The sequence below is a fragment of the Zonotrichia albicollis genome, chromosome 8 (genome assembly GCF_047830755.1).
Source record: "Zonotrichia albicollis isolate bZonAlb1 chromosome 8, bZonAlb1.hap1, whole genome shotgun sequence".
NCBI lineage: Eukaryota > Metazoa > Chordata > Aves > Passeriformes > Passerellidae > Zonotrichia > Zonotrichia albicollis.
The window spans coordinates 21818981-21845296 of record NC_133826.1 but is presented as its reverse complement, the minus strand read 5'-3'; the positions used below and the strand labels follow the sequence as shown (position 1 = coordinate 21845296).

Genomic DNA, 26316 nt, shown 5'->3' with positions numbered 1-26316 from the left:
TTTGACTTCCGTAAGGCAGTGGTATCAAGGTGATAAGTGATGTTTCCAGTCAAGCAACCACCCTGAGGATATCAGCCCTCCCTAAAACACCCCTCTGGCAACTGTCCCCAGCCATTCTGGCACAGCAACAAGGGCTGGATCCAACCTGAGCCCACATGCCTTCTGTCTCCCTGCCACTGGAGATAAACCCACAGGAATCTCTCTGCACATCACCTCATGTTTTGTCTGATTCCATTCCTACACCTGCTGATATTTTTCTCAGATTAATGGAGTCTTTATATAAGTTTCGTGGAAGCTCCAGTCCATCCAATATTGCAGTAGAAACCAGAGATAAAGGAGATATTGCTGTTGGGGCTATGCATAACCTTTCTATTCTCTTTCTGATTTTAAAATTTATTTATTCTTAAAAGGCTTTAATTTTGACTTAGACTTAGAGGGATCTCTCCTTCAAATTGGGAGGTGAGAAAGCCTTTTCATTGCTCTGTTTTTGGGGAATCTTGGCACTTTATTGCAGTCCACAACTGACTACACAAGGGCACAGCACAGAAGGAGGGATGGCTTCCTTAAACACCTCCAGGGACAGTGACCCCACCAACTCCCTGGCAGCCTTTTCCAATGCTCTATCACCCTTTCCATGAAAAAACTTCTTCCCAATGTCCAACCTAAATGTTATATTGGATCTATCAGGGTGATATCAAGGATGGCAGAAAATAAGGAGTAAGAAAAAAAATTAGTCTGCAACTGCAGCATTTATAAAGGACTTGAAATACTGTTAGTGCTGAAAAGGTGGCATTTCCAGAAGATGCAAAGATTTAGTGCTTTTCTTTATAAAGCCTCTTGCTGAGTGTCAGCTGCAATCTGGTTTCTCCAATGGAAACATTTTAGTACAAACCATAATTATTTTCTTTGTCAGACAAATTTATTTGTATTTTGCTGAAATGTATTTCTTTGGAATGCCACTGTTCAGTTATATGTGGACAATAGGAAATATTTATTCAACACCTTAGAATGAAAAACTTGTTAATTTGAATGTGGTTATTAATAGATGCCTCATGTGTTACACACTAAAATGGTAGAACTTATTTTTCAGACAAATAAAACAAGATTGAGAAAAGTCATTCCCTTTCATGCTAAATCTACTTAATAATAGTTTTTTTATTATTATTCCTACAGCCCCTCAAGCAAATCAGGCTTGGATTCTGTCTGATGTGCATTTGTTTGTATTTAAGACATTAACTTGTCTAAGAAGTGAATATGATAAAGGATCATATTTCAAAACTATGAATGTATTCCAGCTTTGTGAATCAAAGACCTTCTGACAGAGCTTTTACTTGTCAAAATAAAATATGTATTTTAACATTTCTATCCGCATACTCTGATGTATATCCTCTTCCAACCCATATTTAAAATGTCAATTGCCTAACCCAAATTGAGAACATCCATATATGAAAAGACTTTGTCTACATGTTTGGAATTATGTCATTTTTACTTCAAAAATGCATAACTTAAAAAGAAGACTTTACAGTTTCATTTTAATGTTGATATTAAAAAACACAAATATTTTTTAAATGTTTCACTAATTGTTTTATTTTAATTGGAGCAAGTTTTATTGCTCTGTCACCAGTCCATGTTTTTTCTATCAGCATTGTACTCTCCTGTTTAGGGTACTGCAGGACCACATTGTGCATATAAATTTAACAGGGTGGTCACAGTTCACAGGGAGCCACACATCTATGTCATGATGGTTTTCAAAGATTTTATGAAACAGTATTATGGCTGCAGATATTCTTAGTTCCAGAAGATTGTTTTAACCAAAGGACTATTATTATCTTGAATTAGCCTATTTCAGGCTCTCAGGAGTCTCTTCAACTACAGACTTTGGAGGAGATTTATCCCTTCTGTTCTGGTGTCTTTCTTCAGAAGTCCACAGACACAAACACAGCAAACCAAGCAGGGAATCACAGGAGAAAACTCAGAGCATTTTCAGTTAAATACCAATGGCATGTTAGTATTCACTTCAGCCAGCTTGCAAATCTCACTGATTTTCCAGAAAGAAGAGTATAGGCAAAATTTGCAACAACAGCACTGTGCAGGACTCTTTCAGGTAGAGAAGAAAGTCCTTAAAATCCTAAATACCTTGCTGGCACTTGAATAGAGATCACAGCATTTCTTCTCTGTGTGAAACTCATCTTTCTTACCAACATGAGAGTGTATTTCTTGTTTGTCAAAACGACAGGAGCCGGGCCAGCGCTCTGTAACATGACAAAGCACAAAGAAGGGAGGCAGAGGCTGCCCTGAGCCGGCTGGCAGAGGCAGAAGGGAGCCAGAGGCTGCCCTGAGCGGGCCGGCAGAGGCAGGAGGGAGCCAGAGGCTGCCCGGGGAGCCAGAGGCTGCCCTGAGCGGGCCGGCAGAGGCAGCAGCCCGAGTGCTGCCCTGCCCAGGGCCTGGAGCTCCGGCTGGGCTCGCCGGGCCGCGGCTGCCGCAGAGCGCTCGGAGGGCGGTGCTGGCACCGCCGCCGCTCCCACAGCGTTATTTGTCAGGATAACATGTTTTGTTTGTTTGCCAAAGAATATATTTGATCAAAGATCTCGGGGCTTATCTGTCTCAATGTTTTTGTCATTGATTATACAACGTCTGTGTTTTCTAGGTCACTTACGTATTATGCTTCTATATGAGCATGTCAAAGAAATGTATTCACTAATGTATGTTTAATGTGAATGCATCTGAACTCTTATTCAAACAACGAATGTTTCCTACTCTTTAATATCTTCCACTCAACTCCTTTTGGAAATTAACATATTTTTATAAATATTATCCATAATCCCAAATATTATCAGCAGCTATAATAGGTTTAAAAAACCGTAACATTTACAGTTGAGCCTTATAGTCTGATGCATGTTTTTCACTAATTAACCCATTTTAGTTGTTTTGTATCCCAAGACGCTCTGTATTCATCATTTATATGCTCTATTTAACTCTTTTCAGGCAGAAGACAATATGAATATATACAAGCAAACTCCTGCATATGTTACCCTAGTGAATTGTTCATTCTTTGATGAATGTGCTGGCTGGAAAGTGATTATTGTAGCTGAATAGAAAATTTTTGTTCTCTTGTTTAAAAAAGAAAAAGAAAAAAAGAAAAAAAGGCTTTTTTTTCCAGGACATGGTGTTCCTAAAAGAGACAGATTGACTCTATGTGAAATAAAAAATATGTATACCAAAATTACCAGCCTTTTAATAAAAAGAGGTTTTCAAAGTTTTCATAAGGCTAATATATAATAACACAACAGTACTGTAACTGTATTCTGTAGCACTCCTAAACAACAGACCCCGCACAAACACTGATGTTGCCTATTTTCTCCACAGAATCTCTGAATGTATTTACGTATTTGGAAACCTGTTTTACCAAAAATATTTGAATCTGAAATGTGTGATTCGTATCCCAGCAAACTGACATGGTAAGTAGATGCTATTTCTTTTGCATAATTCAGTAACTTTAAAGGGAATTTTAAAATTTGAATTATCTGAATGTTTTAAACAAACAGAGTGTTCCTATAGGAATTTTTCTTTTCACACCTGCAAAGTAAAACGCCACTGACCTTAAGAACTGTAATGCAGTGCTAACTCTCTCTGGCAACAAATGTTTGTTCCAATTTTATCTTGAGTGAATAACATTGTTAATAATCAAGAGCCTTGAATGCCTTGTTGTGGTGTACATGTCCTTAAAACAGATTTGGAAATCTCAGCTTGCCTATGTAATAACATGGTTTCACCTTGGAGGAAACAGATTATTGGGTATAATGTAATGTCCAAACCTTTACCTTTTCTTTTTATTGAGATGGCTATCTGTGGTTGTTTCTTTGGACATGGGTCTCTTGTGACTAGACAGACAAACTGAGATCTCTCAGTACTTAAAGTCAGGTAAGTCAGAAACAGGGCCAAGGAAGAATTCATGGTGCTTAGGAAACCAAATATTATATGCTATAACATTTTGAAAAATATTTTTTAAAAGTGTAAAGTCATGCAAGAGTAAACTCCATTCCATAATGTGTCACAAATATCTGTACCATCCCCTCAGAGTACAGAACACGTGCTGCCTGCTTTTTGTTTTGTTCAGTAACATGAGATGTTACAGTTCCACAGTGGTTGTTAGCCTGATGGACATTTCCTGAAGTCATTAGTAATAAATTTAGAGCAAATACATGTGCAGGATGTTTGTTTTGCGTATTGAGAACTTTTAAATGGAGATAATTAAATCAAATAAATATTATCTTTTTTAAAAATTTTCTTAACTATAGGCTGTTTTAACCTGAATGGGAAACTGTACTCACTCTCACTCTTTTCTTAGTATTTATGAGGTAAAAATTGTTATATAGTTTATTGCATTGAAAATGTGAGTTATAATTAGATTGTTGTTTCCATCAAAACCTATTCTAAAGCTCCTGTTAGAAACAACTAGACAGACAGATTTACATCACTAAAAGGGCAGAACAAGAAATCAAGTAAAATATAATTTAGTACCTATAAGGAGATGAGTAAAACCTCCTCACCAAACCACCCTCACTCAAAGAACAGAAATTAAAATCCCAAATAAAGCACAGACAGGATACTTCAAAAGACAAATTTGAGACTGGTTAGAAAAGGGAGTGAGAAAAATGTCTGTTTGGAGCGAGTAATTATCTTTTAGGATTTTACCCCACATTGTATGAATACATTGGTACCCAATTTAGCTTGGAACACCAATCTTCATTCAGAACTAAACTCTTTCTGTTCCTTTACATGAATTACATGTTCTGAACATCATCCTGCAGTTTGTCTTTCTATTATACTGTTTTAGACATTAATTTTTGACATTTAGTAATTATCAATGTCTCAATACTTATGTCTGCTCTTTTATAGGAAGTTTCTCTCTCTAATATATCCAGTAATATCAGAATAATCTCCAGTTTGAACTTTGATGTACAAAATCTGTAATGATGGTAGTTCTTTGGGAGAATTCAGCTTCAAGTTAGAAATAGGTCATTTATTCAAGAAGTCACAGAAGTAGGAGTAATTCTTTCCTCCTTTGGCATGTCTCCTTTTTTCCTTTTATGCATTTCACATGACCAAAGTCCATTTTTTTCCAGCACTCAGTTTTTACCAGTATGTTAAAATGGTTTTGTCTTGTTGAGATTTGTTAGGTACTTGTGTTTTATTGCAATTGACAGTTTGGGGTAGTGCTGTCCATGGAGTTTTGTATTTTATTTTGGATTAAAATGTTTGCTACCATGTTCTGATAATCTCTGCCACAGAAAACAGGAAAACAACAAAAAAAAAAAAAAAAAAAAAAAAAAAAACCCAAAGAAAAACATAAAAAAAAAAAAAGGAGGGCTGATGTCCTCATGTTTGAAACACTGCAAGGAGACCAAAGATCAGAGAGACAGACACTGGAGGAAGAGTTATTCAGAAGTAATTTGTGAGCAAACATAAGAGCTGCCTGCCTTCCTGGTTAATATTGGCCATTAAATGTGTAAAAGTCAAGTCTTCCATTTGCCTGGGAGAGCTCAAAGGGATTCATAAAAGGGACCATAATTCCTAAAGGAGATCCCTCATACAGATCAATGGCTTGGGTGAATTTTGACTGTTTAAAGTTCAGCACAGCATTTCAGGCTGGATGATCCCAAACAGGGATTTACCAGCTTAGCATTTATCAACATTCAAGTTTAAAAATTTGGGCTTTGTGCAAAGTTAATTATATATTGAACTGTGTTATAAAACTCGAATATTTTTTGTTGCATTTTAACTGATCCAAAAGGGGAAATATATTGGACATGGACAGATCAAATTATTTTGCCTAGGGAAGCATCCTCACAGTTTGATTTTTGAGAGTTACAATTAGGTAGGTGCAGTGAATACAACGGTGGTGGGAGACAGATGAAAAGGACTGGCTGTTCCCCAGTGTTCCATAAGATTTCCTTCCTTGGCCTCACTGTGTACAGGAGATTTGAGCCTTATGTAAAACTGGCTCTTATGCAAGGTCTTTGACACGTCTGTGTGCACTGAAAGTCACTGGAGAAGGCTGCAGGTATCCCTCTGCTTTTTGATTTTTTTTTTGTCAAAATATTTAGAGCTTAACAACTGAATTCCAAAGAAGCAGCAACTGCTGAGAGCATCTTTATTTCACACAGAGCATTCAGCATCTTTAAGAACTGATGCTTTTCTAGATGGATTTGGCATTGTCAGCTTGCTTTCACCGTTATTTTCTGAGTGTTTCATCTACATTTTTCCTCTAGTTGTCATTGGTGTCAAAAGAGAAATAAGACAACTGATTCAAAGGTCAGAGACATCATTTCAGATTTGATGAGTCAGTGACAATAGAGCTCAGAGAAGTAGCCCTTGGCAAGCTTAGAAGCAGTGACAGTTTTGATGGTGAAATGGTTCCGGGCAGCTGGGAAGGAGGCTTCTTTCCACACAGGAAGATAAATAATGAACGAATACTTCTATTGGTGAGATAGGCAAAAGATTTATTTAGGGACAAGTTTGGTCCTTAGTTTTCACAACCTGAAAAGTGATGAAGGTTTGCATATTCCAGCTGCTCCTATGGTGATCACCAGATGCTGGTAGGAAACTGATCTGCTGGGATGGAATCTCACCCCTTTCATGATGCAAAAGGATAGAGCCTTTCCCAACCATATCCCTTCTTTTGCCCAAATATATTTTTAGTTCAAGAGGTCCTGTGCAATTGGGAGACAAGCTGCCTCTTACATGGCACCAAGAATGGATTTTTTTTTCCCTGAAGTGAGGAAGAAACTAGGGTAATAGTGAAGTGTAAACCTATATTAATAAATGCAGGACATTTATGCTGAGACCAGTTTTATTTGCCCTTCTTCTCCAACTGGAGGTATAATTTAAAATGAAAGTAATGATCTGGGTTAAATCACACAATTTTTCTTATGTTGTGGGTCCTCAGCTGGCAAAAGTATGTGCACTGTTCCACATCCTGGAAAAAAATAGAGGAATAATCAACATAAAAACACATTTCTCAAGGGGGAAACCACTCACTCTGTAACCTCTGTGTTTTGGTGTGCAATAGACTTTCCCTAAGTATGTCCACATCAAGTTTCTTTCTTGTTGACTCAAATGTAGAATCTAAACCGGAGACAGAATCTTTGATAATATTAATAAAACTTTCCTGCTTTATGCTTTGATTCTTGCCTAGAGTAGGAAGCTGGTCACAGAAAAAGTAGGTCACTGAAATAATTACTGTACTGAAAATAATACAGCCTGACAGTTCTGGGGTTGAGCTACTGTGTGTCCATGGGACTGCAGCAGGTTTGGAGTATGTGTATTACCATGAAGATGTGTAAGTCTCTAGTATTTAACTTTAACGGGGTACTTGTGTCTAATCTTCTACAAGAGGTGCTTTCTTGTCAGCTAGATGACATCTATTTTCCTTTTCAAAGCTACCTGCCAACTAGGTTAAAAAAAAGTGAGATCATCTATAATTGATCTTGCAAGTACTGCATTTTTATTTTACCAGAGTGTGCATATCTATTTCCTTTCTGGTGTTTGCTGCTGTTGTCCAGATTTGTCCAGTCATTTAGCACTTACGTCCTCTAATTCTTGCACAAGCTTTAAAACTGAATTATTTCTTGTAGTTACACTGCAATTCACTTGTATGCCAGATGTTTACACTGAATGGAGAAAAAAATAAAAGGTGATGGATGTCTGAAAATGTATCCAAAGGACAGCTGAAGGTCAGGCTGGACAGTCTTTATGTTGCATTAATTTTCAACCATTGCCTTGTCTTCTACATACAGAGTGTATCATAGGAGAAATATTTGACTGTGGGCGATATGTTTTCCTGCATTTGTGATCATTTTGTGACACGCAATTTCTGTGTCAAATATGTGCCATAATAAAAAAAAAAAAATTGTAGCTCAAAGGAATGTTACTAGTAAACATACTCCTTTCTAAAGCCTTCCAGTAAAGATACATAAATCAACAGGAGAAAAAGGGTCTACAAAAGATAGGAATGAGCTCCAAACCATAGGTTATACTGAGGAAAATATTAGGAAAATAAAATATGATTGTAGTCTTAGAGACAATAATACTGCTTTTTATGTTTCACAACTCTATTTTTAGACAGCCAAAAGCTCTGGTGTGTTAAAAAGCTATTCCTTATGAATTATACATTTGTTCTTTTTCATTTGGCTACAGTGACTTTGTCATATGAGTACTGAAGATACTGAAGATGTATGTATGTATGGTGTGCTGAAATTTTCTGTTGGCAGTATGCACAGTTGTCTGTTCGAGCTTTCTGACTTGCTTTGTATATTTATATGTTAACTAGATTATACACTTCTTTGTGACAGTGATTTTTTTTTTTAATCTGTATTTTCAGATAGATTTAGTGCATTCCTTCTGCCTGGACTTTTTGGGGTTTTTTTAATTAAGGGTTTAGGAAGGTAGGAATCATGTTTTTTTAATTTTTCCTATAATTTTTAAGGGCTGATAGGACTAAAGTGTTCTTCAATTAGCTTCCTGGCTGACCTTGAGCCTTACAGAGATATAAGAGACACCACTGAGTTCGTTGTCAGGGTTGGGCTAAACCTGTTGATCAGATCATGTTGTAAAGTATTTTAGGCAACCATCTTAACTCCCAATTTCATGAAAAAGAATACAGCCTGCTTATGCCTGCAGGAAAGCATACATTTCCCACTTGGTGTTTTATGCCTGAGATTGTGTTGCCAAAGCTGCACATCCTTGTCCTGCTATGAAGATGTGCACTCAGCTGTTCACCAGTACCTCATCCTGCCAGCCACAGCCCCCTCCCCAACCTCTCCTGCAGGCTAAGGAGATGTGTGGTGTACTAAAAAACAAAGAGAGAGGCAAGTAACCTACAAAGCTGCTGATCTATTTCTCATAATGGTGTGTTTAACTGGTGGCATAATTAGCTTTGAAAGGATGGCTTTGCAGCAGCCAGTAACATAATCTAGGTTGTGGGCTTCAGTTTGTGTTTTACCAGGGATGAGTTTTGTCACATCTGTCAGTGATTTCATTTCTCTGTCTTCTCTGTCTGCCCTATTTCACTAAAACTTTCTGGAGGTGAATAGATCATCCTCCAGCATTCAGAGCCCACCTCGTGGAATTCAGATAGGAATCTATCAGATATCAATTACATAAAATGATGTTTTGTGCCATTGAGAGGACAAGTGAACATACTTGTTTCTCATTTTCCAAAAGAACATTTACTTTAGTGTTGAAGAAAAGGCCCTATCTTACTCAAAGTTCTTCCCCAACCTCAGCTTCCTTTTTTCCTTCGCTATTTCCATCTTTTCAGATGCCAAAGATTCCTTTTCACAGTCACTTGTCATCCATAACCCTGAATATTTTGCCTCTGCCTTTCTTGGCCCTGGCGCAGTTACAGATTAGAAATAAAGTCAATTCTCTTGCTTTCCAAGTTCAGTTCATTCTCACTATTTCTATTTTACCAGGTCAAAAAAGGTGAAGCTCCTCTCAGATGGGGATTGCCTGATCTGGTGGTTTAGGTTTTGCGTTGTTTCTTTTTTCCCTAATTTGATTGTGAGTTTTGTTGGTTTGTTTTGTTGGTTTGTTTGGTGATATGACATAAATTTAAATTGTGAGCTTGTGTAGAATGAGTAATATTCAACAAAATGAGTGAACACAAGTTAACAGTCACATGGATGGGGAAATTTTACCCATGTTACAGTAGTTCTGGTTTCTTCTGTCAAAGTATCTGTCTCTGATTTATTGCAATTTTAAACACACGGGAGCTGTAAATTACTATTGCTTTGACATCTTTTTTTAGCCTCTTTCTTCTTTATTTCAGTGGCCATTTAAAGTAACTAGTCAGTTTTTTTTTTTTTTCCTGAACCATCCTTTTGTTTGGACTCATATTTGCCATATTGCTAGAATCTGGAGTAGAATTTCTTTGAGTCTTGCTTGAGCTTTAGGTGGAAAAGGAGCTGAAGTGGAGGGCAGCTGTTTCCCTGCTGCTGGGATGTGAACAGCAGGGCTGGCTGGGGGCTGCAGCTTCCCCCACCCCAGGACAGGGAACTCGTGTGTGGGGGTTATATAAATATATATCTATATAACAAAATTATATATCACAGGAGCAGGAGAGGCTCTATTCCTCCTCTTGGCCCCAAGCACCAGGGGGCTCAGCCTGGGATGCAAAATCGAGTGTTATATTGCCAATACAGCTTTCACCTGCATGTGAACCCCTACAGGGTGTACCCCAGAGTCTGTGGGAAGGGGAAAAGGACTTTGCACCTTCCACTGGCCTCAGGGATCCCTAAGGACCACTAAAATTACTGCTGCTCTTAGGAGAAAGAAACTTTATGCATTTTTTATACAGCAGGAGAAGAATGTAAAAGGACTCAAGGAGATGGGTAGAAATTCTTGCAGATTCTTGCTTTACTGAACAATTTAAAATTATACATAGCATTAGGAAACCATGACCTTCATCTATCTTTATTTTCTTTGTAATAAACTGAGGAGAATTTTACTATGTGTTCAGTTACTCGTAGCACTTTTAAAATGACAGAAGTTCTGTCATTTAAAAAGTGATAACAGAACAAACGATAATGATATTTTAGAAGGTACTTGTGGCAGCCCCCTGGTAGGCTACAGCTTGTCTAAATATAGGAACTAACAGAAGAGGTTTCCATGTTCTCTGTCAATGACATTATTGCACTGCTGATTTCATAAAAATAAACCACAATTGTATCTCTTTCAAATCCTCAGCACAAATGGCTTATGTTTATACCAAGTAGTTCAAATTATGACTTCTTGTTTTGTTTTTTAAAATAATGTTACCTTTTTTCATTTTGTCAGACATGCTTATGCAGTAGAATGTCCCCTAAACTGAAATTTTGAGTGATGATTGTTTTGAACATGTACCAGAGCTCAATTTTTTACTTGATACACTATGGAGGTCTTCTTTTTTGTATTGCCAAAAGGAAAAAAATGTACAAAAATAAGCTGAATATGTCTTTATCTTACATTGGGAAACTGACCTGCAAAGCCTCCTAACTTGTGATAGGGTTATGATGATGTAAAACGAAAATATTTTCTTTATGTACTTCATTTTGAAAGACTTAAAGTGTTCAACTCAAAAATCTGACTCAAAAATGTTCAGTCCTGTATTGTATCTTATCAGTAATTTGGTTGTGTTAGAAGTGAAATCTAGGTGGTATTTGGACAGTGCTAAGTTAATTCAATAAATTAACTAGAAAGTATTTCTATAAAGAGGGGAAGACACAACTCCGGAGACCAGAAAATTATGAATGTTACTATATACTTCTGACATTTCATTTTTATCTCAGTGTCTATGATTTTGTTTTCTTCCAAGCCTTAAGCTTGACACCATGAATAATTTTGTACACATTTATAGGATATTTTTAGCCAAAACAGCAGATGTTAGATCTCTTTTCCACCACAAATTTGCACAAGTAGAGGGTCACATGGCTGTCACAGCAGTAGTAAGCAGCAGTACCAAAACCCAAAGTATGCTCCAGGGCCATCCCTGAATTTGTCAAGTGTTGTTTGCACCATTAGGGCAGCACATCAGGGGTCAGCAGGACAGCAGGGAGGAACCTGTCCCTGGGCAAGGGACGGGAGGAAGGGCAGGTGAGGCCGGCAAGAGGGAGGAACCTGTCCCTGGGCAAGGGACGGGAGGAAGGGCAGGTGAGGCCGGCAAGAGGGAGGAACCTGTCCCTGGGCAAGGGACGGGAGGAAGGGCAGGTGAGGCCGGCAAGAGGGAGGAACCTGTCCCTGGCAAAGGGACGGGAGGGAAGGGCAGGTGAGGCCGGGAGAAGGGAGGAATCTGTCCTTGAGAAAGGGACGGGAGGGAAGGGCAGGTGAGGCCGGAGGAGGGAGGGCGGCGGCACAGGCGCGCTCCGCGATGCTGCAGTGCGGGGCGGTGGCGATGGTGACACTGCGGTGGCGGTGATGGTGACACTGATCCCTCCTGATGGGCTGCCCGGGCTTCCCTCCCCCACCTCGGTTATGTGTGAGGCTGTCTGAGAACAGCCCTGGAGGAGAAAAGAAACGCTGAGAGCTCTGTTCCCCCGCAGTCGGGTTTCAGGCACCCGTACAGCCGCAGGAAGGCTGTGAGGGCCGTGCCGGGTTCCTGCAGCTGTGCCCGCCCAGCCCGCGGGCAGGGTCAGCGCTGTCCTGCGGGTGTCTGTCTGTCTGTGTGTCCGTGTGCGGTGCGGAGGCCGCAGCAGCCGGGAGATCCGTGAGGGAACGCTGCAGGAACCCGCCGGCCCGGGCAACGCAGCAGAGCGGGGCCGAAGGAGCGGGGAAGGGCCGAGGGTGCTGTTGCCGCTGCCCTGCCCAGCAAGGCCCGGGGCAGCCGAGGCCTGAGGCCCGCCCGGCAGCCACCCCCGCACAGCGGCAGGGCTGGGCTGCTGCAGGGAACCGACACCACAGTCATTAACTCAAAAAGGCCTTTTTGTCCTCAACAAGCAAACAGAACAATAACACAGCAAAATTCTGCCCCCCTCCCTTTTTTTTTAACTTGGGGAAAGATGTCACAGAAAGTTTCAGACCCCTGGAGGTAGTTTTTGACTGTCAGCTTTACTATACTAGTAGAATGCACTAGATGCTTCTTCTAAATAAAAATGAGGACAGAACACTAGCTATGTTCTAGGCATAGGATTTTAAAGTTTTAAAATTAATTTTTAAAAAACCCAAATCTGGCTTAACTTAGATACTTAGATGTTGTTTTCATTTATCTTTGTTATGAAGAGACCTGAAAATATTTTTTTTTATTATTAATGTAAAGAATGCAGTAAATACAGTGAAAAAGCCAGTGCTGTGTAGCTTCCCTAAGAATTTTAGGATGCAGACTTGACCAAAGTGTCTCTAGTTTTTTTGCCTGTGCTGTCCCAGTCTGTTCTGGCAAGTTTGGATTGCTCTTGCCAGCAGGGTTTGGAAGGGAGTGAATCCATCTTACAGAGGTGAAGTTGAAGGAAATGCCATTCAAGCCTCCATGTGATCAACCCAGAATAGTTTGCATGGTGCAAATTGAATTGCTCTTAACCCTGCAATGTGTAGGGACTGTGCAAAAATGCCTGTCTGTTATGAGAATCAAAATTCCAAAACTTGAAAAGCAATTTTGCAGTTAAGACTTTCAAAGTAACCCTGAAAGTTTCATAAACTATCTGGAAAACTCTTTGAAAGTGTTCCTAACTAAAGCTAGATTGGGGTTTTTGGAGAGGAGGTTTTTTAGTGGTTTGGTTTGTTTTGTTTTGCTGTCTTTTTTAAAGAAAAAGAAAATTTGACATCATTAAAAGCCAAGCCATTAGGAAATGGGTCAGTTATTTGGATATCATCACTTAAGTGATGTCCCAAGTGCATTGAAGAGGTATTTTTTTTCTCATAGACTTTCTGGAAAATAAATGCAGAAAGGGCATTTATTGAAGGAGATAAAACTTTTTTTTTTATTGCAAGAAAAGAAGAGAAATTTAGAGGGTGATTCACAAAAGTCTGAATATAGATTTTTAAGACCATAATAAATATAAAACTGCAGGATTCATTGACCAAGATACAAGGACATGGTTCCCTCTCATTTTATAAACATGTTATCTGTAATGCCAGAATGATTATTAGCTGAAAGTCAATGTTCTTTCCTTGACCACAGATTGGATTAATGGTTGTTCTGGAATGATCAGTGCTTTGCATTCTGGCACATACTGAGAACAGCAGAATTTCCTAGCATTTAAATAAAATTGAGCTGCAGAAATGCAATACTCAGAACAGGCAGGTTAGATGGATGTTTGCTACAGCATTTGTTGTTCTGTCCATCTGTTTGAAAATAATCAGCTATATTAAATTTACAGCAGACATCTCTTACTCTCATTCTGTGCTGGCTTGCTGGCAATGTGGAAATAATTTATAGAAGTATAGGTAGCATCTTTTGTAATAAAATTATCGCTCATCTACTACTACCTTAGGGAAAACCATGAAAATTGAGGGCTTAGAAATAAACTAGGTAAATAAAAAGTGAATAAAAGACTAGGTATGAAGGTATGAGTTTCATAAGATACATACAAGTTTATTTATACTGAAGAAAAGACTCAGATTTAGTCCTTGCTGGTGTAAGCAGTAAGTGAAAATATGACAAGACTTGAAATAATGAATTCTCTGTACAGGACTATATTATTGTACCTCATTAACAAAGAAAAATCAAACAAACACAAACCCAAAAAACCAAGCCACTAGGACATAAGATTGTGGCATGCAAATGAAGAGAGAAATGGGGACTGGAAATAGGGGATTATAATTCTGAAAGATTTTTAAGTGTTTCTTAGTTTTTCAAAAAAAAACCCCGAAATCCCTTACTTCTGAAACCCACGAAGTGAGTGCAGATGCACTGTCTCTTAAGCAGTTTTAAATAATGATATTAATAATATAAATGAGTGACTCTGAGACGAGAAGAGGACAAAAAGCCAAACATTTATTTCCTCTTTCTTTCATCACTTTCCTGGAAGGCATTACATCAGCTTCTCTTGCTCACGCTCTCAGTTCAGTACCTCTGCTGGCAGAAGCAGCCTGAGCGCTTTGCAGTGCCTGGGAGGAGGTGGCCGCAGCACAGGCTCCGTGGGTGAGCCGGCCGCCCCGCTGCCCGCCGAGGTGGCACATTGCAGGCGTGTCCCCGTGTCCCGGGCACGGAGCAGCACAGCCGCGCTGTGCCATGGCATCGGTACCTCTGCCCCGGGGGGCTGCCGGGCACTGCGGGAGCGGCGGCCTCTCTGCAGGGCCCCCTGGACACCGTGTGGAGTCCGGTGCAGAAACAGCCTTAGTTCTGTGAAACCAGTCAGAAAGAGTCAGGGGAGAACCGCTGAGAGAGAATGTGGTGCTTTTTTGAGGGAAGGAAGAATCTAAGGAGAGTTAAGTGATTGTTAAGGCAAAGTAAAATGGTACACGGAGCTTGATAGTACACGGAGAATTGTTTATTGCAACTTGCTAATTCAAGTTGATATTTAAATACCTTAGAATTGTTGAAGGAGTTAAAAAATCATAATGGACAGAGCAGCCAAGCCTGTACAATTGCATGAAAACTCAGTTACACCAACAAGAAGCTGCTCTCAAATGCCAAGCCTGCAATAGCCTAATTTGAAATGCTGGTTAGAAGCTGTGGGGCTGTGGTTTGCATGCTGACTATCTGGGTGTCAGTGATTTTTTTCTTATTCTGTGCTGTGATGGCACCTAATAAATGGATTATTTTCTTAGCAATCTCTAAGTTTGGTTATTGGGATGCTGGAGGCGGACGGTTTTTGCAGGAAATCTGTCAGCCCCAGAATTTGTTTCCCTGTTGGTTTGTCAGAGCTATTCTTTTGACCTTCAAGGTGCAGAACAGGGTTCATCTATTCACTCAAGCTTTTGCCTGAGGAGAGGAGAGTGAGGGAAATCAAGCCTTTTCTTGGATCACAGTCTATTTGGCTTGACGTTGTCAGTAAGTGTTATATATCACTGTAAATGTTTACTTAGCCTGTTGGTGAAGCACACTTTATAAGATGAAGGATATATAAAAGCAGTGTGGATATGTGTAAAGAGGGAGACAGTTAAATGGCACTGGGCAGAACAAAGAAAGGAAAGAAATTAAATGTTTTGGGGTGGATTACAGTGAAATATATCTGCACTGTGGTGGACATTGGCAATTATTTTCTATGATTTTTGGAGGCTAAAATGCGTCTGCTAAAACAAAAACCTATAGACTTTCATTAAATTTTGTTCTGCATCTGGATGAAAAGATGTATTTTGATTTAAAATATAACGCTGAATGTTGCATGGCAGGACTGATATTTACAAAAGATGGATCTGCTAACCCTTGATATGTAGACTGCTTGAAAGGAAAAGCTGAGTGTGGAAATGAGGAAAGCCCTGGAGCCAAGGGGCAGTGGGTCTCTGCTGTTCCAGGCTGTTTGTGGTGTGTCTGTGCTGCTCAGTGGAGCTTCTGAAACCTTGCATGGCAAGGCTGACTCCAGTTTCCCTGCACAAAATGCTGCCTCTGCATTCCCCATGGGACTATTGGGACCCCAAGATTTCTTGGTTCAGAAACTGTTGTCAGTGTTATGTCAGATAAAAAGAAGTCTGCCCCATGGGCATTTACCTGCATGGATGGATATTCACATTTTAAAAGTTTTAAATAAGTAGCTTTTACAGATCTGATAGATCATGCTTATAATTCTCAAATTATCTTCACTCAAATTATCTTCAAATTTCAAGCTGTCTGGAATGTCTTGTCTGAAAAATTTGTGCCCACAAAAGTTGGAATTTAAATCAAAACCAGAAGTTTTGTCTGGTAAAAGTAGTAATTAATTTATTTATTTTTGGATGGGAATTTTCTTTAATTATGACTTTTGTTCTGTTTCTGCTTGGAAATGAAATGTTAAAGTCCAGATCAAAATTAACCGAGAATTTCCTGAGAAAAAAAATAAATTAAATACTCCCATTTTTGGGCAGGAGAAGGAGTTGCAATTTTGGATGAACTTTTCCTACAAAAGTTTTATAAATCCGAAACAAGGTATTGTGGAATTAAAGAAGGACAATAAGTCTTTCCCTGGTTTTACAGGGTACATTGTAAAGGTGACATCCTATTCCATGGCCTGCTCCCTGATCCGCGTGCAGCAGAAGCAGAGCGGAGGCAGAGCTGAGCTGCGGCCGCACAGGAGCACTCAGAGCTGCCCCAGTGGCGCCGAGCCGTGCCCGGCACCTGGAGCTCTTGGGCTGTGCTGGAAACGCCTTTCTGCTCCCACTGGGCACAGGAGAACCTTGCTCTGCTCCTGTGAAGGCCCAAGCAGTGGCAGCTGTGTGGTCACAGCCAGCACCAAGCCATGCCAATGCTCCTGTCCATTCCCTGCCCCTCAGTGAAAAAACAGAGCAGGGCTGGATCAGCCTCCTGGCTGCGCCAGCTGAGTGTGCACGAGAGGCAATGAGAGAAATTTTGTGAGTTTAGGTTTGTTTTTTTTAATAACGGTTTCTAAAAACTATAGAAATCAGCTTATGTATCAAATTCCTGAGAAATTATTTTTATTAATAGATCTGATTTATATAAACTTTGTACCCATCCCCCATCTGACACACTTGGTGCAAAACCTCATCTCTGAACATGCCTTCAAATGTTCTGAAAGTGCAGATCTGAGCATCCTGGTTATTGCTAACGTATAACGTTGCTTTAAAAAAAATAATTTGCCATGAAATTCTGTAGGCAATGTGTTAGGAAAGGAATTAGAAAATACAGTGAGTAAGAAATAGATTAGCTTGGGCTATTATAACCAACCTAAATTTTTTAAATGGCTGTCCAGTTTATCTCTCCTGCAGCTGCATCAGACCTTGTAATGGGATTAGGCTTTTCCTTAAAATCTTTTTTTTTTTCCAGACCCATATATTTCTGGCAGGGAATAGTATTCCAGTTATCTCACCCAAAGAGACGATGCACTTTAATATAAAAGCAAAGAGGGGGCACTTCTAAAAACTGAGTTTGAGTGTGAACTCATTTCAGCATGGCGGGAAATGGTGCACAGTGTCTGCCTTGCACAACAAGGTGGTCCTCATTTTCTTTAGATACAAACACTGTTACTGGAATAACTTTGTGGCCTAGTATTGGCCTGGATGAATGCTACAGAAATCCCATCTCCTCACTAAAAGAGGAGAAGGAATTCACTGTCCAAAAAATAAAATCCCATGCTTTGTCAGCTCTGACCTGAATAAGGACATGAACTGACCACAAGTGCCCAGTAAACTGTAAGTGTTAAGATGTTCCCAGAAGGATGGAATTTCTGTAGTTCAGCTTTTCGGTGATCTCAGCTGTAAAATGACTGCCACACTCTATTTGTAAATTTTCCCAGTAAATGGAGCATCCTGATTGTAGAGCATCCTGACACAGCTGGCACCCAGAGTCAGGGGATCAGTTGCTAATAAACAACTGCTAACACTGGTAATGAAAAAGCAGAAAGAGGGGCAGGCTCTGTGAGTATGCAACAGTTGCTGATGCCCTTGATGGTATCTCCAGAGAGACCTGCTCTATCTAGCATATGGAATATATCTAGGATACAGTCAACTTGGTGTAGTAAGTTATTTATTTTTTTGAGAAAGTCAACTCAATGCATCTGTGATAGCTGTCCATACCCATGATTTGCATCCTGGGTCCATGGAAAGCACGCAGGACTCAGTGGACACTCAGCATGCTCCTTTAGTGGATGCAGAGGCCTTTCCTGTGCTTCCAAAGGGATCTGCCTGGGTCACATACAGAGCACTGAGAACAACGCTGTCATTGCTCTTAGTGATTTATTTTGCTCCTGATTTAAGCAGGATTATGAATTGAGGTTAAATTGTACATCTCTTTAATCCCTATTGTGGGTAGTTTCAGGACAGATATGCATGTGTCAGGAATTCTTAGCAGTGCCTGTGTTTAACATGGATGAGAGCAGAGAGGGCTGTGCTGCACAACCTGCTCCAAAGACAAATTGAGAAGGGTTGAGTGGGCTTGTTCCCTGGCATGACCTGGGTAATCCTCTGTAGGTGTGGCAGTTTGTCCTGCCAGCCCAGCATGACTTTGGGAGGCTGTCCTAAAGTATAATCAGCAAAACCATTTTGCTGTGTTGTGCCATTTCTCAGTGTGTCTGCCCAAAATTTGAGCAGGATTTGAAGCAAATGCCTATTAGTAAGAAAAAGAGTTTTAATCCATAACTTACAATGCTTTAAAAGCATATTAATAATTAATATATGGAATACATATGTGTATGCATCCCCATATGAAATGTGTGTATTTGTCCCTGCTGTTACAGCCACTCCAGCTGCAGCTGGAACATCTGCTGAGGGTCACAGTCTGGCTGTGGCAGCTGGGGTGACTCCACGTGACCCTGACTGGCACAAGTCAGAGTGGGGGTAGGGCAAGTGTTTTTATGGGGCAGGATAGCACAAGATCACAGTGGGCCATAGCAAACGAAGCTACAATATAATTACCTATGACTCTAATTCCTTTGTGTTATGTGTTGAAACCAGTATGGAATGTGCTTTGCAAGTTCTTTTGTGTTTGTAGAATACAGCAATATGCAGGGCCTTATGCATTAAGCATGACAATCTGGTTTTCAAATAGATTCTATCCTGAATTTATAAGTCCCAGTCATCCTTCCTCCCTCCTCTGCACATATGTGTAGAAAACAATGCTGTGGAGTAAGGTAGAGCCCTTGATTTATGGCTTATCTTTTTTGTGTGTGTATGTGTTACTTGGCTGATTCCTGTGTAAAATAGCTGCATTGAGTAAACATGATGCTGAGTATGCCCCAGGTCACCTAGATGCTGCTAAGACATCAAACTAAACTTCCTTGAACAACACTTCCATTGGGTTGGGCTGCTTCCAGTAGAAAAAGGACTGATAATGTAGGTTCCCAGTCTCCTGGGAGCTCATTTTATGGCCTGTCTTTCTACAAGCTAAGAGGTGTTTGTCTTGTGTCCATATGATTATAAATGAAAAAGCATACTCTGTGCTCTGCTCCAGCCATATAAACAGAAACACAGACACAAGTCTTTATTGAGCTACAGTGAGCTGTTCAGCACAAAATTGAACTCCAGCCAACTCCACCTCTCAACAGTGTATTAAAAACAGCTCAGATCCGGTTTTACATTTCCCTGTTAGACTTGTGTTGGGATTACACAGGCTAAAAGCAAATGTAAGGGGGAAAAACTCACCTTGAGGTTCAGACTTTCAGTTAACCAATAAAAAAGAAGGAGGCACCTAGGCAGGGAAAAAACATCCACAGGAATCTCCTGCTGGAAAAAGGTTAAAAATTGGGAGTAAGAGAATTTGAGTGCTCAGTGTGAATAGGAAGCAAATAAAGTACTGTAGATTGAGGGACAGGGCAAATATGATAGTGAAAACTGAAATCCTTCACGAGTCTCTAAAGAGCTGCTGCAGAAGAGCTACAGGGGCTGGGAAGAGAAGAGTAAGTCACATGGAATAAGTCAGATGCTTTGCTTGAGCTGTGCCCATGTGCTGCCGAACCTGCCCGTCCTCTTGTGTTCCCTGCACCAGGCAAGCACTCCAGGAGGGGAGAGATTTTTAATATGACAGCATCAGTCAATAAACTATTCAGCAGCCAGGACTCAGGGACATGAGAGCCCCATCAGGCTCTCTCCGACTGGTTAATAAATTGTAATGTGTTCCAGCATGTGCTGGTGGTCTGGACCACAAAGCCTGTCCCTTGTTGAGCTGGCTTGTAAAAATGGTAACCTGGCTTGGATGAACCAGGGCTCTTGACCCAAGCTTTGATTTAGAATGGTTTTGCTAGTAGGAGCAAGGTGAGAGGAAGAATAGAAACAACATTTCTAATTTTTCCTTTTTCTTATTTGGGTTTCGCTTTATTTTTCAATTTCCAATAAATAGTTAAAAAGTACTAGTTACAAAGAGTAGTGACTGTTCTGGTTTTTTAGGCCAGAAGGGAAGAGAAGACATTAGTTCAAATGCAAGAAAGCTCATTCTTGGGAGAGATGTGACATAAATTTTAGGCTTAAGTACAAGATGTTAAAAACAGGCAGGTAAATTTTTGCATTCTGATTACTGTCCTTACTTTCAAAACAAGTAAGCACCAGGTACTCTCACAGTGATCCATAGTTTTTAAAATTAAACTATCTGAATAATCAAATTTGAGTCTAGCATTAGGTTGCCATATAAAATCAACAAAGAAAGCTTGTTCTGGAGACTCAGTTAAATGTCTGGTTTCTTGAGGGCAATTATCCTAAACAATTTTCCAAGTTATCTGAAACTACACTGCCATAATTTACAGGAATTCAAACATATTTCAAAAACTCTCAGGTATCATCCAAGTGGAATTAATCTCTTACTGGATGAGGGGCTCTGTAAACAAAGTTGTCAAAGCCAAGGACTTTCAAAGGCTCTTTTAGGGAAACAGGACATGCCAGAAGTTCAAAAGCTGGTCGGGTTAGAGGCTGTATAAAACAAGAGTTATTTTACTGCACTCATTTCTCTATTTTTATTTAAAATATACTTCGCATTAATAATTAACAAAGGTTAACACAGGATTAAAATAGGATTACTCCTCTTACTGATATTCAGAATAGTCCGCATTGCATTTGAAAATTAGATTTGGTTTGAATATTGTTAGGGTTCTACACAGGGCTACAGCACAGTTTTGTTCCTTCAAATATCATTAAAGAGGACTTGTTGAGACTGTAATATTTATTAAACAGTTTAAATCCTCCAATTTCATAAACAAATGCTTTGGCATCCTTTTTCATCTGGGTGTAGAAGCTGCTTGTATGCAATTGTTAATTGAAATCACTTTGCTTAGTGACCCCAGGCAGCTGTGATGCACTGTGTCCCTGATTTCTGATCGTGAGACCAGAAGTCAAAAGCAACAGAAGATAATTATTTTATTTCTAGTCTTTGTTTTAATTCCTAATTTTGAACTTAAGTGCTTCCAAAGTTGCCAGACAACAGTGCTATTTCCTTTTTAATTGCCTAATGTGAGAAATGTTTGCCAAATGCTGTGGTAACAAAAGAAATACTGCAATTTACTGATTATAAAAGCCTTCTGTAATTTAGCTTTATGTACCATGCTGACTCTCAGTCACCCAAGGAAAATGTCCTTTGACATGGCCTCCCTTGCAATCCTTGATCATTTCAGCACAGCTATTTATCTGCATTTGGATCTATTTATGAACAAATAAATGCTTTAACAACAACAAAACCCATAAAAAATCCCTCGTATGAGCAATATGCACAAATTCCATGCATCTTCTGCATGACTTGAACTGCCTGATTGTACAGTTAGTTCTAAAAATGGATGACTTACACAAGGGCACACTAGCCTGCAGCCATGGTTGAAAGTGCATATTTCTGTGAAACATTCAAATGTGAACCTCAGTTCCCAGAGTTAAAATGAAGATTTACATATTTGATAAGATCTGGAATTGCTGTATGTCTTGCAGCAGACCTAGATGTCATATGGGTCACTGGAAAGTACACAGATTATAGCAATAAAAGGAATATAATTCAGCAGCAAGAGTAACACAACATAGACTGTCATTAGAAATCATCCCCCTTTATTCTGGTTTTAGTTACAAATGAGAAATATTCACAATGTTGAGATCTTTAATTTGGATGAGTCTTTGTAAAGGAGAGCCCTTATATAAATTTCCTTTTTCTAAAACCAGTAGCAATTGACTTAAAAAAAATTCTGGTCAGGATGGAAAAGAATGATCCACTCAATGTGAAGTCTGCAACCAAGATGAACAGGAAATTACTGTAATGATCTTACATGCTTACCCATCACTTTGGATTCACAGAAAATAGCTAATTTTACAATGACAGGAAAAGGTTTTTACATGGATGAGTTAACCATAATCCAGCAAAGCTAATGACCACATTTTTCAATGTTTTGGGCAGCTGCAACTGCTGGCGAGATCATATTAATTCTCATTCTAATAGTTTTTCTAACAAATTTTTAGTAACTTACCTGTTCTGGGCAATTGAGAGAAGGAGGTCAGTTACATACAACAGAAGACTTTTTGGAGGGATTCTGCCCAGGGGGTGTGAGAGATTTTATTTAATTTATTTATGTTCAAAGGATTGGGAGCAAAACTGTTTAAGGCATCGTGATGTGAGAAGTGATTCTTTGTTATGGTTTGGGTAATAACACAATTTGAATCTGTTGTTGCTGAGCATATGTTCAGATTTGTTTGCTAGTATTTAAGTCTGTATGATCAGAGCTCGCTACTTGGCAGAGGGGTCCAAATTCCTCAGTAGCTGGAAAATGCATTCCTGAGCATAGATGAGTTGTCCAAGTGCTCTTGCTGGCAGCATGCAGAAGGTTTGGGGACCTGTGGCAAACACCAACATAAACAAAGAGCATGCCTAGAAAAGGCTGCCTGTGAGCATAGTGTAACCTGTTTGACTGGATGGTCATGGACCTTCAGACACAAATCTCTGTGCCAGAGAATGCTGGAATTTCTTTCAAAATTGTAAACTATAAATATCCATTTCCTGTCTTGATAAGCATTACATCTTCCATGGGAAATCCATAGTAATCCTCATCTTAATGCTTGTGTAGGAACTGATCTTGGAACTACATATTGGTGGTTGTCCTGATTATGAAATGATTAGTTGAGATATATATGAGTATAATAAAATTCCATCTAATACTCATAAATCTGTAATTGATTATGAGTTCAGTCATAAGAGAAAAATATAAATATTGATTATACTTGGGCAGTAGTTGGCAAGATTTCACTTTTTTATCCCTAAACCTAAAACCTCAAATCTAGGAAAGAAAACCTTATACTGATTTAAAAAGAAACATATGGGGTAAGAGGAAAGTATTTAAATCCAGAAGGATAATTCAGCAAATGAAACTGAAAGACACCAGGACTAGTAGAAGGTTTATAAGGGAGGAAAAGAACTAGGAAAAGTCTATAGTCATTAGAAAATGGCAATATATTTAAATTAATATATCAAATAAATTATTTACAATTACTAGATGAACAGGTAATGGGAGGAGTAGGTGTTTTCAATAAATATTTCAATTCTATAGCTAGAAAGCAATAGTTCATATATTAATGGGATAGGTTAATTTCATATTTTCCATTTTTTAAGTTATTCAGGAGAATTTTTAAACATCACCTGAGTCAACATTCAACAGAAATTTCCCCCTAAGTGTTTCAGGAGATGTGTCTCATAGAGTATTTTTGACTGCTAGTATTTATTTTCAACAAATCTTGGAAAACTGAGAAAGTTTCACAACCTGGGGGGGAAAAAAATTGTTTAAAATTGTTTAAAATTCATTGTTTAAAATTTTAAGTGGGATAAGTCAAGTAATTATAAGTGTTGTACACCTGACTTCAGGCATGGGAAAAATGATGGAATGGCCTTTAAAGCTAATACAGGTTGAAACAATGGCACTGTAAATAACATTGCTCAACAGAGGATGAGAGAAGTAAGTTTTTGTCAGATCAGTTTGCAAGACTGTTATAAAAATACTGCTAATAGTGCTTTATAAAGCTTTCAACTTGGAATGGTGCAAAAGTTTGAGAAATCAAGTTGCCATGGCATATATTGGGTGAGTTAAAACAAGTGACAAAACAGAAGTCTAACCAGGGGCTTGTCACAATGTTTTTCTCCAGCACGCCCCACTGAACATCTGAACTTCAGAGTCCTAGTTCCTCTGTCATCCAAATCCAGGTGTCATGGTTAAACATATATCAATACATTCTGAATCCAAAAGAAGATTAGGTTGCTAAATTTGAAAGGGTCAAAAGGACAAGTAATTCAGTATCAGAGGGAAATTGATTAGGATTTTCATCAATGATGAGTCTCTTTCTGTGCCTTCTGGAGGGAGGCTCCCATGGGCTTTGAGAGGATTTTTCAAAGTACACCAGCCAGTGCTCGTACACTGCCCACCAACTGGGCAGCACCTACCTCAGTCATCCCTCTTACCTCTCACAGCCCCCACCTGTACAGAAGCTAATGCTGAACCCTGTAAAGGTCTTGCAAACATCACCACCCTCAGGCAATTTACTTTTACTTGGCAGTCCTTAGAACAACTTTGTATGCCATGCTGCAGTAATTTTTAAAAAAAGAAAAAGATAATTATGCTAGTCAGGAGCTAACACCTGATTTTTCATTTCAGTGATCAAGCCCAGAACAGCTTTTAAATCCTACTTAAACTGGATAATTTCTAAGAGAGATTTTATGTAAAACAAATAAAATCCTAACTGTCCTTGGCAAGCATGGTGAAGATGGTCATGCACCCTGTGGAGGGTGCTTCTTACATTTTCCTGGACTGATTTATAAAATGTTGAAACACTTCACAAAGTGTTTAGATCATAGAGATAAAATTATGTATTTTATATATTGCCTTATAGCCCCTAAATTATCGAGTGCAGTTTTGAAGACCACAGATTCTATAACATCTTTCTGTATTAGCTATGACATCTACACGCTCTTGGAGAGAAAATTTGAACTGGAATACACTATGCTATAAAAAACACCACACAAAAATGGCTTCATGCATAGTAAGTGTTGGAAAGCTTCACAGATATTTTTGTCCCTTCTGTTCCATCTGGGATGTGCTATTTTAGATTGGGTTTAGTTTATAGTATTGTTACAGTTTCCTTAGTTATGAAAACATAGATACAATAGTGTAGTTCTGTGCTTCATATACTGCAGTTTTTGTTAGGAGTTTGTTTATTGGCTCTGGGAAGTGTAGAAATTAATTCAAGATGGAGAAATGTACAGTAAAAGACACATTGTCTTGTTACACAAAGACATTGTAGTCTTAAATCTGTAAAAAAATGCATTCTGACTGAAGTAAGAGTTTTCCTCTTTGAGGAGCACAACACAACCACTCTTGAGGCATTGGATTTCATTTGGAGAAAGAACCATGATTCTCTCACAGATAACTGACATAATTTTTATCTCATCAAGATGGATCTTTTCAAATATAAGCAAGCTGCTTTCTTAGTAGCATCTATTTGCATCAAAATGCTTGTCTCACCTAATAGTTTAGAAATTCCAAGGACAGCAGGACTCATTTTCCAACTGACTTCAGTTTCTGAACTGAACTCTCAGAACCTTTTTTGAAATATTTAATTTATACTTTCTGTCCATCCATGCATAATGATACCATTTTGCCATGTCTTATATAAAATGCACTTGTAACAAACCCTGCATTTACAGTAATGGTTACGAGCACCACAGATTCTCTGTGGAACAACTGCCAATGAAACCAATGTCTAGAGACCACCTAACTGTTCCTGGTCAGCTTTTCCTGGCCTCGCTCTGTAGTTCAGCTTAAGAATTCTACTTTGGTGGAAGGGGTTTTTCAGCCTAGAGTGAGCTCTATTTTTTCCTCTGGAGGAACAAATATGAAATTAGTGACTGGAGCTTGGTGTCCCTGGCTTAGCAACCAGAACAGGTAAACACAGCTTATACTGAAGCTCTGGCTGCTCATTTCTGACAGACTGGAAGTTGAACCTGTGTGGTTGAAGCCTGGATCTCGCAGTAACACTCAGGGTTATGGTGCTAGACTCTGCATGCAGCTCTGAGAGCATCTCTGAGGCTGCACTGCAGCTTGTGCTACACTTGTGTAGCTGCCAGCCATGTGCTTGGGAGGGCACAGTAAGGAAGGCATTGCCTTCTAGCATGTCCTAGCTCTGCAGGGTACATGCAGGCTTAACCTACTGCAGTCAGCCCAGAAAACGTCCCTTGCATTTGACTGGGCCAGGGTTTCATCTCTTGCATACTTTAAGTTTTTGTGTAAGTGCTTATTAGCCATTTTTCTGGCC

General features: G+C 39.3%; 1 long non-coding RNA gene across 1 annotated transcript in view; it reads left to right on the top strand.

Moving 5' to 3' along the window:
• Nucleotides 1-3341: 3341 nt before the first annotated feature.
• The window catches only part of LOC113459278 (uncharacterized), a 106454-nt gene continuing 83479 nt past the window's right edge, over nt 3342-26316 (top strand). The window contains exon 1 of the long non-coding RNA XR_012581391.1: nt 3342-3458. This is a non-coding gene — a long non-coding RNA (uncharacterized LOC113459278). The remainder of the gene's footprint in view (nt 3459-26316) is intronic.